Source organism: Leptidea sinapis, chromosome 40 (assembly GCF_905404315.1).
Source record: "Leptidea sinapis chromosome 40, ilLepSina1.1, whole genome shotgun sequence".
Classification (NCBI taxonomy): domain Eukaryota; kingdom Metazoa; phylum Arthropoda; class Insecta; order Lepidoptera; family Pieridae; genus Leptidea; species Leptidea sinapis.
The window spans coordinates 8904412-8924242 of record NC_066304.1 but is presented as its reverse complement, the minus strand read 5'-3'; the positions used below and the strand labels follow the sequence as shown (position 1 = coordinate 8924242).

At 36.8% G+C, this 19831-nt stretch overlaps 1 long non-coding RNA gene across 1 annotated transcript in view; it reads left to right on the top strand.

The window, feature by feature from the left end:
• Nucleotides 1-13375: 13375 nt before the first annotated feature.
• The window catches only part of LOC126976359 (uncharacterized), a 41717-nt gene continuing 35261 nt past the window's right edge, over nt 13376-19831 (top strand). The window contains exons 1-2 of the long non-coding RNA XR_007731891.1: nt 13376-13623; nt 13777-13952. This is a non-coding gene — a long non-coding RNA (uncharacterized LOC126976359). The remainder of the gene's footprint in view (nt 13624-13776; nt 13953-19831) is intronic.

Sequence of the window (19831 nt, the reverse complement as noted above, 5' to 3'; positions counted from 1 at the left end):
TCGTACTGATGCTGCGGGATCGCTTGCGACCCACGCCACTCGGCCCAGCCACTGGCTCCTCTTCAGGAGACTTATTGATTTCACTCATTCTAAAAATATTTCAGATAAAAGCTTAACTGATATAAATATTTACTACATATTTTTATCGAACGGAAAAAACCGTTAAATATAATTGATTTCCTTTATATTTATTGAGTATCTATATCCAACACTACATATAAATATATATTATATATTAATAATAAATTTCAAGTTAACTAAGTAAAAAACTTTTTTACAAACCTTCTCTTAAATTATCTTAAAGTCTTATATCGAAGTTTTAATAATTATTATATCACTTTATAACCTATTCATGCCTCCTAGAACCTTAACAGGTAAGAATAATAAGCTATTCTTTTATCGACAATATAGGTTATGGATATAATGAGTTTTAATGACTTCTAATATACTTTTATCTTTCCAAGAAATCTACTAAATAATGTTTAAGGCTCAGACGTTTACGTGCTCAGAGCAACTTATGTTATTTGCAATCAGGTCCACAGTCGTTCACAACGGTAGCAATATAAATCCAAAATTAACTTAGTAATCACTTTAAAATTAAATATTCTTTATATTTTCTTGTTTTGCGTATGCACACCAATTTTAACACTACGGGAACTAAAACGCCAATGAGCCAAAATGTTACGTATTTACGCCCCGGAACGAGGCGTAATATATCGGACTCGAGTGTCCGCGTAAGCGGACACCCCATACCGACTAAAACCTCCTCTGTGCTGTTAGCAGCTCTGGCTTTCACAGCGAAATAGGACGTGGGCCGTGGAGGCCGCAAAGACTACGCAACAACAGTCGCGGGGCGTCTCCTAAGGAGACTCGAACCTCAGACCGGCTGTGTGCTTGTGGGAAGGAGAATGAAAATGAAGATGAAAGATGAAAAGGTGATAAGAACACACTCGCCGGCGAGTGTGGTGATGTTTTGTGTAATGTATGTAAGTGTGTATGTATGTGTTTATGATTGTATGTATGTTTGTTTGTATGTATGTAAGTAGTGTAAATGTAGTGTGCATGTATGTTTGTGTCTGTTTGTGGAGTGTGTTTGTGATTGTGTAAGTGGTGTATGTCAGTCCGTCAGTCAGTCCGTGTGTGAGTGAGTGTAGTGAAACGATTACAGGACGAGGACTAACGTCTCGTCGGGTATCAAAACAATGAGTGGTGTACCTAGGGTGCGGGCCGCTGGCCATCGTCAGAGTGACGAGTGCCAGTGGTTTGCGGTGTGTGTGTGTGTGTGTCGGTGTTTGTATGGGTGTCGCGTTCGCGATGGTGATGTCGTCGTCGGGGTCTACCGTTACGTGTCTGGGACGTCTTATTGGGTTGAGAGTTGAGACTATGGTGAAGGGGGGTGTACCCGCATGCCTTCCTAACCAAGATGTTGGGATGGTTAGGCGCCTTGTCAAAGAAGCGTCGCGAGATCTCTTTTAAGTGTTGAGCTATCGTCGGAAGCTCTAGGTCGCGGTGAAGGTCAACGTTTCGGATGAACCACGGGGCTCCGGTTGCCATGCGCGTGAATTTATTTTGAACTACTTGCAAACGACGTAAGTAACTCGGTCGGGTGTGCGCGAAAACGACGCTTGCGTATGACAGTATGGGCCGTACGATGGTTTTGTACAGCGTCACTTTGTGTTTGAGCGGAAGTTTGCTTCGCCCACACACAAGTGGATAAAGGCGACTGAGGACAAATCGGGCTCTATTGCATACCGTATCAATATGTTTCTTGAAGTTCATATTGCTGTTGAACGTGACTCCTAAGTATTTGTAATCCTTCACCCATGGTATGGGTGTTTCATACAGTTTAATAACGTCGGTCGGTTGTTTTTTAGCGCGGATGCTATTTGCGTTACTGAAGAGTACCGCTGCACTCTTGGTGGGGTTCACTTCAATCCGCCATTTTCTGAACCAGTTGCCTAGTTCATCGACGGCGGCTTGAAGCACTTTAATGTTCTTACTCAAGGTTGAGCGGTTCAATAGAGCGGAGCCAAAGTAGAGTGCCGTATCGTCAGCGTACTGAGCGAGCTGGACACTCGGAAACTTGGGAATGTCGCTCGTGAAGAGCGAGAAAAGAGTTGGAGAGAGGACTGAACCCTGTGGCACGCCAGACCTGATGGGTCGGGGTGAGGATAGGGTGCCCTCTACTCGATATCGGAAGGAGCGATCAGTAAGGTAGGCTCGTATGATGCGCACGAGCCTGTCTGGCACTCCCAATTGATACAGCTTGAATACTAAGCAGTTGTGCCATACCTTGTCGAATGCCTTCGCGACATCGAAAAACACGGCTGCCGTGGTAGCGTGAAGTTGACGCCGTACGAGAATGTACTCGGTGAGTCGGTGAGCCTGCTGGGGACACGAGTGAGCGGTTCTGAATCCGAACTGTATGTCGGGTATCAGGTTGAGCTCCGCGATGTAATGATTAAGACGCGCGAGAATTAATCTTTCGTAAAGTTTCCCGATCGAGTTAATTAAGCTAATAGGCCTATAGCTACTCGGATTAGCTTTAGGTTTATTGGGTTTTGGGATACCGATAACAATGGAATCCTTCCATTGTTCGGGGAACGCGCTATTAGACAATAGAATATTAAAAATGGTAACCAATAAAGTAATAAGAGTCGAGGGTAGGATTTTAAGAACCCTATTGTTTATAGTGTCGGGCCCCGGGGCCTTCTTGGAGTGAAGCTCCTTAAAGCTTCACATCTTCGTAAGAGGTGGGTTTTATTACATCGCCTGAAGGGCTCAGAGCGGAGCGACGATCAACTTCACGATCAACTTCGTCAACGTGTGTCGGGTCGGCTGCTGCATTTGGAGAGCACTGAATCTCGAGACTATCGGCGAGGCATTCAGCCTTCTCATCGTCATCGAGCGCCGGCTGCAGTCCCGGTCTGTCCAAAGGAGGCATGACAGTGGGCGGCTCCTGTTTGAACGCGCGAGGCAGCTTCCAGGAAGCCACATGTGATGGCTTAAGGTTGCCGGGCAAGCGGTCCCAACGTTCGCCGCGGAGTTCCGCGATACGTTCCCGTACCACCCGCTGTAGGTAGCGGAGGTGGCGCCTATTCTCGACCGACGGATACCTATCGTAAAGTCTAGTGGCTCTGTGCTTCTGTGTGAGTAGGTTCCTGACCTCTGGAGGCAGGCTTAGGCGATACGGTTGCATCGTCGGAACCTGCCTGGAGCAGGCCTTGATCTTATTCTGTATATGTGATGTCACATGAGAGATAGCACTGTGAGCCGTGTCGACCGAGTCGATGACGTCCGGTATAAGGTCAAGGTCGTTGGACTTGATAGACTCGAGATCCTTTTCCAGCCGTTGCCAGTCGATCACTGTTTTCGTCGGTGGTTGAAAGTTAACCGGTGGGCCTAGATTTAGGACGACGGGCCGGTGGTCTGACTCTAATTCGTGAAAAACCTCGATTGAATTTACATTGAGTGTTATGTTTTTAAGTAACGCAACGTCTAGAATGTCGGGTCGGTGCGCGACGTTTTCCGGATAACGTGTTGGTTCGTCGGGTACTATTACTGAAAAGTTCAGCGTGTCTGTCAGCGAATCTAATAAGATTCCGTTTCTATTTGTGGCTCTACTGTTCCAGCTGGAGTGTTTGGCGTTAAGATCGCCGCCCACTATGACTGCGGCCCCGTGGCCGAATAATGCTTCTATATCTGTGTCTAATACTTGTTTGTTAGGCGGAAGATAAGCTGAAATAACAGTGATCGGCTGGTGATTCGCCATACTGACTCGGATGGCAGAGGCCTCGATGTTAGTGAGGACTGGAGGATCTAAAGGTATGCAGTGTAGAGACCTTTTAAAATAAATGAGGATACCGCCCATACGGGTTGTGCGATCATTCCTGACTAAGTTATAGTTAGCGATACGCGGATCGCGTATACGTGGTTTTAGAAATGTCTCTTGCACTAAGAATAGGTCTAATTGATGTTCGTGAGCGAACTCCTTCACCAAGTCTAGTTGTGGCTTAAGGCCTTGGGCGTTAAAATACGCTATACGGAGCGTATATGGTTTAACCTGTCCGCTTACGTAATTAGGCATCGCGAATGTTTTTATACTTTCGCCCTATATCGGTGAGGGCACGGAATATTTTGGCGTTGTCTGCCATAACTTGCAGGAGCGACGGCGGGTCGTCCCGGAGAGCCAAAATGGCGCTGCAACCCCTTTATAAAGGTTTAGGTGGCGCCACTGCCGGTGAGACACAGGAAATACGTCATCCACAGGTACAAAGAGTATGAAAAATTGGTAAAATCTACGGGAAACTGAAGTGTCTATCTCAAATATAAGCTTCGAATTACGGTCAAGTACTTTTAATAACATTAGAGTTCCTGTTAAAAGTGAAACAACATTTCTTGGGGTAATTTTAGACTCAGATCTTCATAAGTTAGACATTATCCAGTCTAAGGCTCAGAGAATAATTACGGGGGCTATACATTCGAGCCCTATTAACGCTTTGCAGGTCGAATGTTCTGAAGCCCCCCTGCACCTCAGACGACAATTTCTTTGTGACTGTTTAGAGCATTTCAAGTCTATAATCATCCTCTTTACTCTAAGTTACGATCTCTGTTGGAATGTATGGATTATTCGTACTGGACTCATAAATCGCCGCCATGCCTTATTGTTAGTCTCCAAAAATACTTAGCTCTTCAAGCTCCAACACATAGATATTTTGTGTTAACTATGATGCCTTTACTTTAAATCCATTCATTTTGTTTGATTTAGGTGTATGTAAACAATATCCTTCTGCCAATGCCAAATTTATTGATATTATTGACAGTGAAAGCCGATGGAAACATTGCCATTTAATTTTTAGTGATACTTGCAAACCCGGTCCTGAGGAGTGTGTGGGAGTTGGCGTTTAACATTTACAGTTTGGCATTGTACAGAAAATAAAATGCCTCCAGAGACTTCAGTATTTACTGGAGAATGTTTTGGTCTGCTGAAGTCTCTGGAGTACATTTTAATCATGAAGTTAAAAAACTCACAAATTTTAACTGACGCTAAAAGTGCCCTCCAAGCCATATAAAGATTTCCTTTTAGCAGTAACAGAAATAATCATTCTGTCATTATTGCATGTCGTGATTTATTGTATCAATGTTGCATCAAAAATTACACAGTTTCGTTTGCTTGGATTCCGGGGCACTCAGGTATCTTAGGCAATACGCAACGCCAAGTGATCCAGCCATTCACAGAGCACTGGGTCCCCGACAATCCGAGCTGCTCTGCGTTGCACGCGGTCAAAAGGATCGAGCTGATACTGGGGTGCGCCAGACCAGAGATGACAGCAATACTCCATGTGTGGCCGGACCTGCACTTTGTAGAGCGCTAGAATGTGGGCCGGCTTGAAGTATTGCCATGCTCTATTGATGACGCCCAACTTCTGGGAGTTAAATTGGACAAGGTTCAATTTACCCCATTCCGCGACCTTCTCGAGAGAGGACTCGATAGAAGACAAATGTTTCTCAAGGCACTGCTCGACGATTTCCCGAGAGAGACCTGCATGGCCCGTGCATACGGCATCACCAATCTCTTCCCTACCGCCATTATTGATGTGAAAGTGAGCCTCCGCTAAAATTTAAATTTAAAATTATAACTATTGTTAAATTAATGTTACCTCAGTTTTCAAAACGTTGATTGGTGTCCTTGTTTCAACATTCATTGATGTTGACCCAGATTTTCCAGTGGATCTAGCACAAAGCACAATCAAAATAATACCTCACTATTAAGCCTACAGGTATGTTGTGTGATTAAAGAAGAAGACTTGAACTTTGTAAAGAGATACATTCAAATTCAACACTTGGAAGTTATTTTGTTACAATAGTCACAGTGCATAATACGTTACTGTAAAATACTTTCTCAGTTTTGTGTACAAAAACTCTAGTGAGCCGTATTCAGTGGAGGGTACTTTTAAAAGTGTAAACTATAAATAACTTTGTACCGATGTGCCATCGTTAGGATCATTCATAATCTATACAGGTACTTCGAGCTTATTAATAAATATTCTGTGGCAAATAGACGTAATCGTAAAATATTGATAAAAGATTCATTTCCTGGGAAGATATTCTGTTAGTTTATATTATTATAATTTGTATTATCAATAATCACTTAGTTATTCCGTATCCAATTTGAGTAAAATAGTGCTTAAATAATTTTAAGAAGAAAATAATAATAATTTATATGTTACTTATTCGGAAAATCATATTTCATTGCTTAATTACTTATCATTATATTATAACAAAAAGTTAAACATGCCACTACATAGATCGCCTGAAAGGTATAGCTCTGTGCCGGAATTGAATCAAGCTTCCGCAGCTAGCGATACCACCTCACTCTCATATGTCAGTGCCAGGGGTAACTGGAGTAAGAGAAAGCGAGAAAACTATCAAAATGAAGAGTTAAATGTCGAGCTATTAGATCTAAGGAAGGATATTAAAAATGAGATGAAAGAAATGAAAGAGCTGTTTCTCGACTCACAAAAAAATAATAATGAACAAATAAAATCCATTTTAACTGCATTGAAGGATATACAACAAGTAAACGAAGGTATTCAAAAAAGTATTACATTCCTAAGCGACCAAAATTCAGACTTCCAAAAAAAGAAAGCGTCTCTCGAAACTCAAGTCAAAAGGGACATGGAATACATCACTCTTCTAGAAAACAAGCTTGAAGAGAGTCAAAGAACTGAAAGGAAGAATAATATTGAAATAAAAAACGTGCCTCTCAAAGGGGCTGAAAATAAACAGCATCTCATAAAGATGGTAAAAAATTTGGCTAATAATTTAGATATGAGTATTACACAAGCCGAAATAAAGGATATTATAAATATTAAAAATAAAAAGGCAAATAACAGTACTATGATTGTTGAATTTACTAATACTTTTACAAAAACTGAACTCATTAAATCGGCTAAATTATATAACAACAGAAACAAAAGCAATAAACTATGTGCAAAACATCTAGGTCTTCAAACAAACACAGATATACCGATTTTCATATCGGAAAACCTCACACCGAAAGGAGCCAGGCTGTATTTTCTAGCTAGAGATTTAAAATTGTCACATAAATATAAATATTGCTGGACAAACTTCGGAAAAGTATTCCTTCGCCGGGATGATAATTCGCAGATTATTACAGTGAACAGTGAGTCTCAAGTACAACAATTACGTAATACATGACTATATATAGAGTTTACTAAAATATTTTTAAGCTACCTATTTCGACTTTACTTAAATTATAATACGTTACTTTTGTTACTTTCAATCCACATTACATACACACCCTTAATACTTACACACAACTTAACTAACACTCAATACTATATTACACTAAATACTGATAGTCTTTACACACGGGCTTTTTATTTAGCATATTGTATAGTTAAATGCCTTATTATTTTTACTCAACAATGTAAATCGGTACTGTCTGGAGGCACTCACATAGCTTTCTCGCACTACTGCAACTTTGCTATGGAATTTATGGAAGGTTCTAAAATGAATATTATTTTTCTATATACATGTACATTTTATATGCATGAAACCCTTGAAAATAGAGACGCGCTTCTAGGACGTATTATTTATATGACCTTTAATAATGGTTGAGTCCTTAAAAACTATAAAAGAAATAGACACTTTAGAACTAGCGCGGTCTGTTGAGTGTGATCCCATTAAACTTAGTAACTACATAAATGTGAAGCAGAGTGATCTGACTATTGTTTCTCAAAATATACGAAGTATCTACTCTAACTTTGACGACTTCTTATTAACTGTGTCTCACTTCAATTTTCATCCAGATATACTTGTTTTAACAGAATGCAGACTGAGTACTAACAAGCCCATACCTCAACTTCCTAATTACGACTCTTACTTCACTACTCAACAACTGAATCAAAATGATGGGGTTACCGTCTTTATAAAGTCATCCATAAAAGCTAAAGTAAAGGAGATTAGATTGACACATGCGTCTTGTATACAAATTGATATTTTAAATAACTCATTACTATGTATCTATCGTTCCCCATCAATATCGAACATTGAACCGTTTTTAAATTCGTTATGCTGTCAGCTTAGTAAAATTAAAACAAAAAACAACATAGTTATTACCGGAGACTTGAATATAAATCTTATACCAAAAAACGATCTCTCTCAAGAATACAGGAATAGAGTAAATTATCTCAACACACTCTCAGATTATGGGATACTTCCAGGTCACACGCTGGGAACTAGGGAAAATTCATGCTTGGATCATATTATGTTGAAAATAAATAAACAAAAAGTCTCGGCTTTTATCGCCATATTACATACAACTACAACGGACCACTACACTACATTTTTATGCCTGTCTAAAATTAAACATTTTATGAGAGCCAATAAGATAAAAAGTACAATAGACTATGAAAAGGCTCGAAATTATTTACAAGACTTAGGATTACTTGAATTATTTAACTGCACTGATCCGAATGTGTTGAGTGAGCAGCTACTGCAAAAATTATCAGATTCTATAAAAAATAATATTGTAACAGTAAAAATACCAAAGAGCAAACGAATTATTAAGCCGTGGATTACTCCCGGTATTCTTAGATGTATAAATAGCAGAACTAAATTACAAAGGCAGTCAAAACATGATCCTCATAACGAAATATTAAAAATAACATATAGTAGATACAGAAACTATGTAAATAACTTAATAAAAAAACTAAAAAGGCAATACGAAAGAGATCTCATTGCAAAATCTGTCGCTAACAATAAATTACTCTGGAGAAATATAAAAAACATCACATACTCAAGTAAAACTAAATCTAAGAGCACAGAGTTACTAAACACCAAATCTTCACCTTATGAATCAGCAAATTTCGTAAACAAGTTCTTTGCAGACATTGGTAAGCAACTTGCAGAACATATAGATCCTACGCCATTGCACATTTTCAATAATCTAATTAATAATACAGTCACTCAATTAAACTCTTTCGTACTTCTTGAAACAGACCTTAACGAAGTAGATATTGTGTTAAAGAGTCTTAAAACGAACAGTGCTCCTGGGTGGGATGGGATCCCAACTAAGTATTTAAAGTATGTAAAGAATGATATTGTACCAATTATAACCCATCTTGCAAATCTTTGCTTTAGTAAGGGAATCTTCCCTTCCTCCTTAAAACAGTCAATTATTACCCCAGTATACAAGAATGGGGACAGAAATGACGTTAATAATTACAGACCTATATCTATCTTGCCTTGCATTTCTAAAATTTTAGAAAAGCTAATAAATTCTCGCCTTCTTAACTTTCTTAACAGATTTAATATAATATCTCCCTCGCAATTTGGATTCAGAAAAGGTATATCCACAGAAGACGCTGTAACTGCGCTATCTTCATTAGTAACCGAACATCTTGATCAAAATTCAAAGTGTATAACAGTATTTCTAGACTTAAAAAAAGCCTTTGACACGGTTTCTGTCCCTATTCTTGTGAACAAGCTGGAAAATATTGGAATCAGAGGTATGCCTTTAACTCTTTTTAAAGATTATCTTTCTCAAAGAAAACAAAAAGTAAAATTAGAACAGTATTCCAGCGAAGCTACAGAGGTAACATATGGTGTACCTCAGGGCAGCATATTAGGCCCTACTTTATTCCTAATATATATAAACGAACTGTGCAATCTTACAATCGATAATGCTAAAATTTTTTCGTACGCTGATGATACAGCCGTTGTCTTTTCTGTAAGTACCTGGGCAGATGTAAAAAATAGCGCTGAAAAAGGAATGGCTCAAATATCTGCTTGGCTGAAGTCTAATTTACTATCATTAAATACTTCTAAAACAAATTATATATGCTTCAGTATTTATAATAATAATCAGCCCGATGGCAACTTTAATCTGAAAGTTCATAACTGTAAACTTAGCAAACATAATAACTGTAACTGTCCCCAAATCAATAAAGTAGATAATTTCAAATATCTAGGAGTCATACTTGATCAGAGGCTCTCCTGGTACCCTCACCTTGAGCAACTGGCTGAAAGAGTCAGAAAATTAATATGGGTTTTTCGCTCGCTGAGGTACGTGGTCCCAAAGAATGACAAATCTGAGAACGATAGTGATTCCTCTAACACTCTGCTAAAGAGAATATATACTGCACTAGTTGAATCCATCCTAACCTACTGCATTCCAGTGTGGGGAGGTGCTGCAAAAATAAAGTTTTTAGACATTGAGCGCTCGCAACGAGCATTGATTAAGGCCATGTATTTCAAACGTTACAGATATTCTACAGAACAACTTTACCTTGAGTGCGGTTTACTCTCTGTGAGGAAACTGTTTCTGAATCATGTTTTAATCAAAAAACATAAAGAAGTACCATATCTCGTAAATAATAAACAAAGTAGGAGGCAACCTAACGTAACTAAAGTCCCTCGAACAAAAACAAAGTTTGCTAGCGCACAATACAATAGTCTCTCAGCTCAAATTTACAATAAAATAAATAAAAAACTACATATCCACTCAAAACAATATAACGATTGTAAAAAAATCGTAGAGAAGTGGTTAAAGTCTCTCGACTATGAGGCAACGGAGATTTTACTTAAACAACTTAAATAATGTACAGAGTATAATAACTTATCCAATGTTTACATAGATCAGACAGAAAATATTCCACACGCACTTAACATATATACACGCACACAACACTCACAAAAACACACAGTATCGCACGCACACACACACTCACACATAGTTACACATATTTATCATTTATGTTTATAATAATAAAAAGTGACTTACATGTTCGATAAGAATTAAAAATCGTAATTGTAAATCTTTGTCGCTGTAATTGTTAAGGTGTTCAAAAGTAACTTTCCAAATATTTAAATTGTTAATTTATATTCATTTCATAACCTTTTTAAATTTATATTCATTTCATAACTTTATTATTATTTCACCACCATGTCAATAAAACTTTTGTTAAATATAACACATTGCTGAATTGGAAGAGCGGAGACACCTGGTACAGGCATTATTTGCTTAAAAGGTGACTCCGGCCACTAGCTGCTGTAAACTATGATTTTAAGAGAAATTTATTATTATTATTATTATTATTATTATTATTATTATTATTATTATTATTATTATTATTATTATTATTATTATCATTATTATTATTATTATTATTATTATTATTATCATTATTATTATTATTATTATTATTATTATTATTATTATTATTATTATTATTATTATTATTATTATTATTATTATTATTATTATTATTATTATTATTATTATTATTATTATTATTATTATTATTATTATTATTATTATTATTATTATTATTATTATTATTATTATTATTATTATTATTATTATTATTATTATTATTATTATTATTATTATTATTATTATTATTATTATTATTATTATTATTATTATTATTATTATTATTATTATTATTATTATTATTATTATTATTATTATTATTATTATTATTATTATTATTATTATTATTATTATTATAATGCTGTCGTCTGCATTGCAATGTATGTTGGAGGTGTCCAACATATCATTGATATGCAGAAGAAATAGCGTGGGAGATAGCACACAGCTTTGGGGCACCCCAGCATTCAAAAGCTTCGAGTTCGAGCAATATCCGTCGACAACGACCTGTATGCTGCACCCAGTGAGAAAGCTGGAGGTCCACTTGCACAAGCTCTCGGGTAACCCAAATGATGGAAGTTTTGAGAGGAGCGCCTTGTGCCATACACGATCAAATGCCTTCGCTATATCCAGGCTAACTGCCAGGCTTCCCCACTTGCATTCAATAGCTGCCGCCAATCTGTGTGTTAGGTAAACCAGAAGATCACTTGCCGACCAACCATGGCGAAAGCCGTACTGTCGGTCGTTGATCAACTGGTGACCCTCTAGGTATACTAAAAGCTGGCGGCTAATTATGCTCTCCATGATTTTGGAGAGCAGAGAGGTAATAGTAATGGGCCTGTAGTTTGGACGATTGGAGATATGCCTTCCGGCCCGCTCGACTTCCTGACGTCCAACGAAAACAGAGCTCGCCTTACAGTTTTCTGTCTGAACTGTCCTTCAGGCATAGAGCTCTGACACCGCGGGATGGTCGGCGGTGTTTTTCCGTTGTCGTCAAGAGTCGAGTTGGAGCCGAAAAGAGCGCACAGGAGATCAGCTTTCTCTTTTGCCGTATGGGCCAGGGTGTCATTCCTCAAGTGCAACGGCGGCATGGACGGCTGGATGAAGTTACCAAAAGCAGCTTTCGATAACGACCAGAACTTGCGTGTTCCGGTCGGGTAACTGGAAAGCTGCTCGCTGATTTTGACGACGTGCTTTGACTTCGTACGGACGATTTGCCGCTTAAAAAATCTGGAGGCACGGTTATATTTCCTCTTAAGAACTTTGCAGTTTGAATCCATTGTGCCAGCGTCGCAACCCAAGTTCGATGACCCTATTTTTTGCAGTCAGATGCTGCTTTAACTGACGCATCGAACCAGGGCTGTGATCTGCCACCGATCGGTGCTACAGAGCTTGGTATAAAAATATCCATGCCCTACAGTATCACATCGGCTACTGCAACGGCGCAGGCACTAGGATCATCCGAAGGGAAACAAACCAAAGGGTAGGATGCAAAAAAGGAACGCATCCTATCCCAATCTGCTGACTTGTAGTGCCAAACGCGGCGGGTCGCTGGTGGTCTGCGACGTTGGTGTCAGATGGGCACTACACTCCTGACCAGGCAATGGTCGGACGTTCCGAGAGGGGCGTCGACAGAGACCTGGTAACTATCGGGATGTGTAGTCAGCAGAAGATCTAATAAGGACGGCATGTGGCTTTCCACATCCGGGAGCCGCGTAGGCGACTCAACCAATTGGGACAGACCATACGCCAATGCAAAATTGTACACAGATCGCCCTGCGTAGTCTGTGGTATGTGATCCAAGCCATTCGGCATTGTGCCAGTTGAAATCGCCCAAGACTACGATTTCCCTTGCATTTGGCAAGGCTTAACCTTTTGCCTAGCGATTGCCTATGTGAGTGTGGCAATGACGTTGGGGATTTTAATCATATATTTTTTGCCTGTCCTCGACATGATTGTTCCGCTTTTATTTCCTCGCTTTTGTCCATTAAAATTTCGTTTCCTACTTCAATTTCTGTCCTTTTATATAATGTAAATATTGAAGTATATAGAATTTTAGCTAGTTTTATTTTTCGTAACAATATAAAATTATAACCATTTAGTCATATACTACATTTACCTAATCCATTTCAAAATTCCGTTCGAATTCTCAATCCAATAACACACTTCCTAACCTTTTTACATGGCTGACGCCATGGCACAAACCAAGGCCAAGACGTTTCCCATTGGAAAAAAAAAGTAGTGTTTAAACTTTAAATTCTCTTTGCAAATAACAATGAATGATAGTTGCAGGTTCTTTTAGATGTTTTAATTAATTTAAAGTATTTTTACTCAGGTAATCATAATATAGAGAAAATAAGTAAAAATTCCTATTATGCATAAAGATACTTCTGTCGTATTGGTCAGTGCCACTGATATTTTAACCGCAAGAAAACTTATCTCTGGTGTGTTATTATTTAATTGTTACCGGCTATTATATTTACTATTTTAAAATTGTAAAATCTATGTACTAATCCAGTAAATTAATTTGAGTTTTTCACAGATTGATCATCTTATTTTCATGTAATTTAATAATATTAACTATTTAATGTTTATAGAAATTATTGATCATCAAATAAGTGAAGACAATACACAGAGGGGGAATATTTGGCATATAGTAAACAAATATTACCAAGTGGATGTGCAACTGTTTCCATTAGGTGATGATGATATTCTACCTGAAGATGTGTTACCACTTATAGAAGCTCATATTATTTATCTAAATGCTGAAGAGGTAATTTTTAAATGTTTTTATTTTTGTACTAGCTGATTCCCGCGACTTTGTCTGCATACACACAACTAAGCATGTAGTACTTATAAAAATGTTAGTTTCTTAAAACTTTATTATCCTTATATTAAATAAGATATCACAATTTTTATTTTCAAGATAGAAGGGGCCAAGTGTCTGAGGAATAAAATTTAAAAGACATAATTTAATTTTATCCAATAGCTTTACCATGATAGGCACAAATGAAAACCTCTATCATTTTATTTCTGTAGATTTTTTTTTATATTATACTTGGCTGTTTTTTTGTTTGAGTGGGAAAGAGTTGTAGTACAGTAACAGGTATGAAGATGGTTTTCATCAATTTAATAGCTCAATTTGATTCAATAATTCAAAAATCCTCAAATGGCTTGTGGCTGAGGTGTAGGACAGGTCATTCTAATATGTGAAAGATTGATGAAAGTAGCTGAAATATACAAGTCTAGCCATTTCAACATCTGTCAGTTGCCTAATTTTTTTATCGCAAATACTGCAGAGCTTAGTGGATTCCATAAGTTTCTCATTTGAGCGCCACATCGTAGCAGTATAATGTAATGTCTAGGAATGTTGTTGTTTCTACTACATCAAGTTTGTCATTATTAATTTTTATATATTTAGTTTTCCTTTCCTTTAAAAGTAAGTTATTAATATTAAACCAATTCACTACTTAAACAATGCTGTCGTCAACCTGACAGAATTTTTTTTCTTGCATTTTATTTTAAATAACAAAGATGTGTCGTCAACAAACAGTTAATATCATGTTGATTTTGAATAAGATATGGTAAACCATTGACGTAAAGGGACAAAAATGGACCCAAGACTGAGCCCTGTGGTACACCCTTACATTAATGTCTACTCTTTGAACCCTACAACACAAATACGATTTTATTTAATCTAGAGAAACATCTCTAACCCCATAGTGGTAATTTTTTTTAAGTATAATTTCATGATGGACGCAGTTCAATGCCTTGGATAACTTATTACCTATAAACTAACATTTGTGGTTAAACAACCTTGTGTAAAACCATATTGTTTATTACGCATGAGACTATTATTGTAAAAATGCTTAATCAGTTGCATTAACAAAATTTTTTCAAAAATCTTGCTAATGGTTGGTAGTACCAATATGGGTCTAAAATTGGTGGGGTCAGCTAGATCTTAGTTTCATTAAGTTTGGAAATATACCGCAATCTACACACTTATTGAGTATTAAAGCTTAGTCTAAGAATAAAAATTTATAGAGTATAGCTGCTGCCAGCCACATTGTCCACATACATGCTATACAGCAACTAAAATACTATCCCTGCATCTAGCGTGAAAAAAGTAGCCTGTAATATGTTGTCCCGATCTCTTATTATTTATTCATGCAAAAAAAATTATAATAAAAAAAACAACCGACTTCAAAAACACCAATTCCAAAACAAAAGATATAATGTATTTTTGCTCCAAAACTTTCGACTGGGTGAACTGATTATGATAATTCTTTTTTTATTTGAAAGCTGGTGCTTTCCGTGTGGTCCCATTGTAATTTAGTCCAGATCTGACAGTGGCATCCATGAGAATACCATAAAAGTCTTAAAGGAATGGCAGATTTCAGTGGAAGTCTCGTACACCAAAAAAAAGTCGTGTTGAAACATGAAATATTTACATTTAATAGATCATTGTATAAGAATATGTGGTATTAGTTTTCTTTTTTTTATAAAGTTGGGAGTCATAAGTTAAGTTTGTTTTTTAAGAAGTTTTGGGGTTATGTTTACCCCGTTTGCTTGATTTTTAGAGATCAATACCTACACAAATAATTAAAACAAAATCATTCTAATATACACACATACATATGTATATGCATAAATAAACGGTCAGATAAAAAAGCAAGGAACATAATTGAACCAAAATATATATATACGCGTCGAATTGAGAAGCTTCCTTGTGCGGTGTTTCCGGGACAATACGACATGGGTACCTTCAAAAAATGCGCGTACACCTTCCTTAATGGCCGGCAACGGTCTTGTGACTCCTCTGGTGTTGCAAGAGAATGTGGGCGGCGATGATCACTTAACACCAGGTGACCCGTACGCTCGTTTGTCCTTCTATTCCATAAAAAAAACCTTTTTTGAAGTCTGTTAAATGCTACCTACTGCTCAACTAGCAACAGTGGTCTTCTTCGTGTAAAACCACAATTTTCTCATGTTCTAGGATACTTTAGTACGCCCACCAGGTAGTCTACTACTACTACATAATATACTACTTGCATATTTTGAATAACAAAAACAACTTTTCATTAAATGGTCTTTATTGAGACATATCTTATCTACTTGTAGTATAGAAACGTATGGATAGCGGCCCCTTTTCAATCAACTACACTTAAAATTACGTCATCCAAGAACTTAGCTGGTCGCGTCACTCCCTCATGGCGAGCATAGCCCAGCACTCATCACATGGGAGCAACACAACACCCCACAGTTCTCAGCCCTACAATGCAGTTGCAATAATAACTTATTATTGCTTCTCTGCCACGATTACCTACTTCAGTTACAATAAAAACAAAGTATGTTTTTCCTGAAGAGTGGCGAGACTTTATATTTGCCCGAAGCAGCATAGGATTTATTCCCTGCAATCCAGGTATTTGGTCACGGCTCACTTCTAATGTGTAAATACCGTGAAACCTGAAATGTTCACCGACATATGAACGCGCCTGCTTTATTTGATAGGTGTCACAAGCAAAAAGAATCAAGTCCGCCATAGTTTGAAGCAAATAATTGGAACTCTTCTGAGTGTATAAGTGTGTTGCGTCTGCGATTGTAATGGCTGGTTTTTGCTCTGACGGAAGATCAGGGTCCCCAAGAGTACCATCTGCAACAATTGAATTTTTTGCTGCCACTTGCTCTCTGCCACACGCACGATCGGCATTTTTGCTGCAATAGTTCAGATTCGACTCCACAATCACAGCACAAAATAAGACGTATTAACACAACACAGCGTTCTTTCGCAAACTGTACAGTTTTTGAACGAAGGAGCACAAACTCAACTCAACGTCGTTGGGAAAAGATGTAGTAATAAATAAGCCAATGTTTCAAAAAACACACAGTACACGACATAAAACAGCTAGTAAGTAGTAGCTGGCTTGCAAGATTTAAAACAATCTATGGGCATCCCCGAAAAAGGTTGTAAAATAATTTAAATAATGGCGTTCCGTTTCTTTTTGTAAATTGAGTTTTATTTAATTATTTTCTTCTCCCTTCTTTAAAAAATACATTTGAAAAACTGAAAAAAGAGCCAGTTGCTAAATACTACAGTTGGGAAAATATAAACCCAAAACATTCTTTTAATAGGGCGGTACACCAGATGCCGTTCTCATTTGCTATACATACGTATAGCAAAGTGGATGATAAATTTACGAATAACTCAATATCGCGCCAACCGATTTCGATGATTCTTTTTTTATCGAAAAGGATATAATTCAAAGATAATTTGTTGAGAGTTTGGTTTGGTTAGGTTCTGATTACGGAATCCATGGCAAAGTAACGGAATTCTTCAATTCTTAGGAGCAAATTAACGATACTCGGCCGAATCTTTTTTATGCTATACGGAATGTTTAAGTCATCTACCATAACATAGTTATGGTCAAGTAATTGTCGTAGTCAAATATGATGATCAATGGGACTCCTTAACAACTTACAGTAAGGGTGCAATCTGTGGCAAAATTTCTAACTGTCTGTAATAAAATTGCAAAGCACTTACGTTCATTGCCGCCTGAAAAATTTAGTATATTTACACATATTTAGACAAATTGATAGTTAGTGTACTTCAAATTCACTAAAAATCATAATAATTTTTTTTTTTTAACAATAAAATCCAACGGACCTCTAAAACAATATGATGCGATATGCACTAAAAATTATAATAATAATTGCGTTTTTTATACAATCTAATTAATTAATCTAATTCTATTTACGATTATTTTAATGCTTGGAGTCGGTGTCATCGAAGATAGGTTTGTAACTACATACATAGTTAGAGGTGAGATGTGCTTGAGTCGTGTGGAGGCGAGAGCGGGTCGCGGCGGAAGGATACCGATTCCAAAAATAATAATAATCGTAACTAGAATTAGATTAATTAATTAGATTGTTTAAAAATACGCAATTAATTTTATAATTTTAGTGCATAGCATATCTTTTGTTTTGGAATAGTGTTTTTGAAGTCGGTTGTTTTTTTTTGTTGATTTTCTTTTATTTACAATTATAACTGCAATGGGGCACTGCATATTTTATTATTTTATTTATTCTTTAGTAATAATAATAATTTATCTATTTTCTTCACAAAAGATCTTATGGCGCACACTAAAAGTTTTGCACTTCTAGCTACTATTTGAATTTCGAATGTTATATTTTTTGAAACAACCCTCTTAGTAATAATAAAAACAATTGGCGGGAAATCATTTGTCAAGGTCACAGGTCACAAAAATCGTTTTTTTGCGCTTTTTTTTGTAAATATCTCATTTCCTATGGGTTTTTTGCTATTTGTATTTATTATCAATATTGAAGAATACAAAATTCTCTACAAATTTTGTTTAAATTTTTTTTTATATGGTGAACCGTGAATAGGGGTGCACTTAGGGGTTGATTTATATGTATATTGGTTTTATGGTAAAAGTATTTATTTACTAAGATACTAAATTAATCTATGACACTTGGTAAATAACTTTAATTAATGGTTCTATTTGTGAGTACGCGGATTTCTATTGGTTAAAATGGTTATTCGGACCAGTCCTGTAATGGTTATAGACAAATAGTTAATGGTAACTAGGACCGGACCGATCATTGGTTACTCACGTACTGCCTTACTAAAGGCAACACATGGTTATAAGTAATTAATATTATCTACTAAGCAATATTTGTAATATAATGCTGTTCGATGGATTTACTTCAAACATACTCCCGAGCACAAAAGAAAAAGTAACAATAGCAGGTTATATGAAAATATCTCTAAATTATAAAACTATTGCTTATGCTAAACAACAATAATAGTAATAATGTAAGAAGAAACGAATGTACAAAACATACTTAAATAAAACTAATTATACTAAAACTGCAATAAATTTAAAAATACAATTGTCACACTAAAGTGTCCTCGTACAGAACGCTACTTCGATTGACCCTCGGCCATCTATTCACGAAGTTTGGCAAACGATCACTATCACTTATATTAGGTAATTCAGTGACACTCAGCTGACGGTCAGCTGTACTCTGCTTTCGCGTTTTTTCGATATCACTTATCACTGGTTCACTAGACACCTGCAGCTGTGCCGAGGGACGAGCGCGAGCCGTCCCGCGGCCGCGGCAGCACCTATTATCATCACATAACTTATAGTGTAGGGGTGAATGTCATGCAAAGATATATCATTCACTTCCACTTTACTACTTTTTAAGATTTTTATTTCCTTTTGAAGTGCCACTAATGATGTATCGGTCTCATTAAGGTCATCATAAAATAATCTTTCCTTTGATTTATTAAGGCTTATGATATGCTTTATTGGGTCGATTTCTGGAGGAGTATATAAATGTGATGCAACACTGATTTTGTTGGAGTGGTGTCGTAGTGAGTGCAATGTAAAATCTTTACCTGTTATTATACACTATTTTACTTCTTTTTTCTTATTATATACTATTATATGTCACTCATAAAGATTATACCGGCACGATGTAATTGATGTAGGGTAACATGTTCATCACAAATGATTCTAATTGTATAAACATCACAACAGAAATGTATGTATTGGGTTTCCGAATGCGATTTAATCCACCTGTTGGAGCAAGTATTTCTATTAAATCTGCACATTTGAGTTTCAGGGT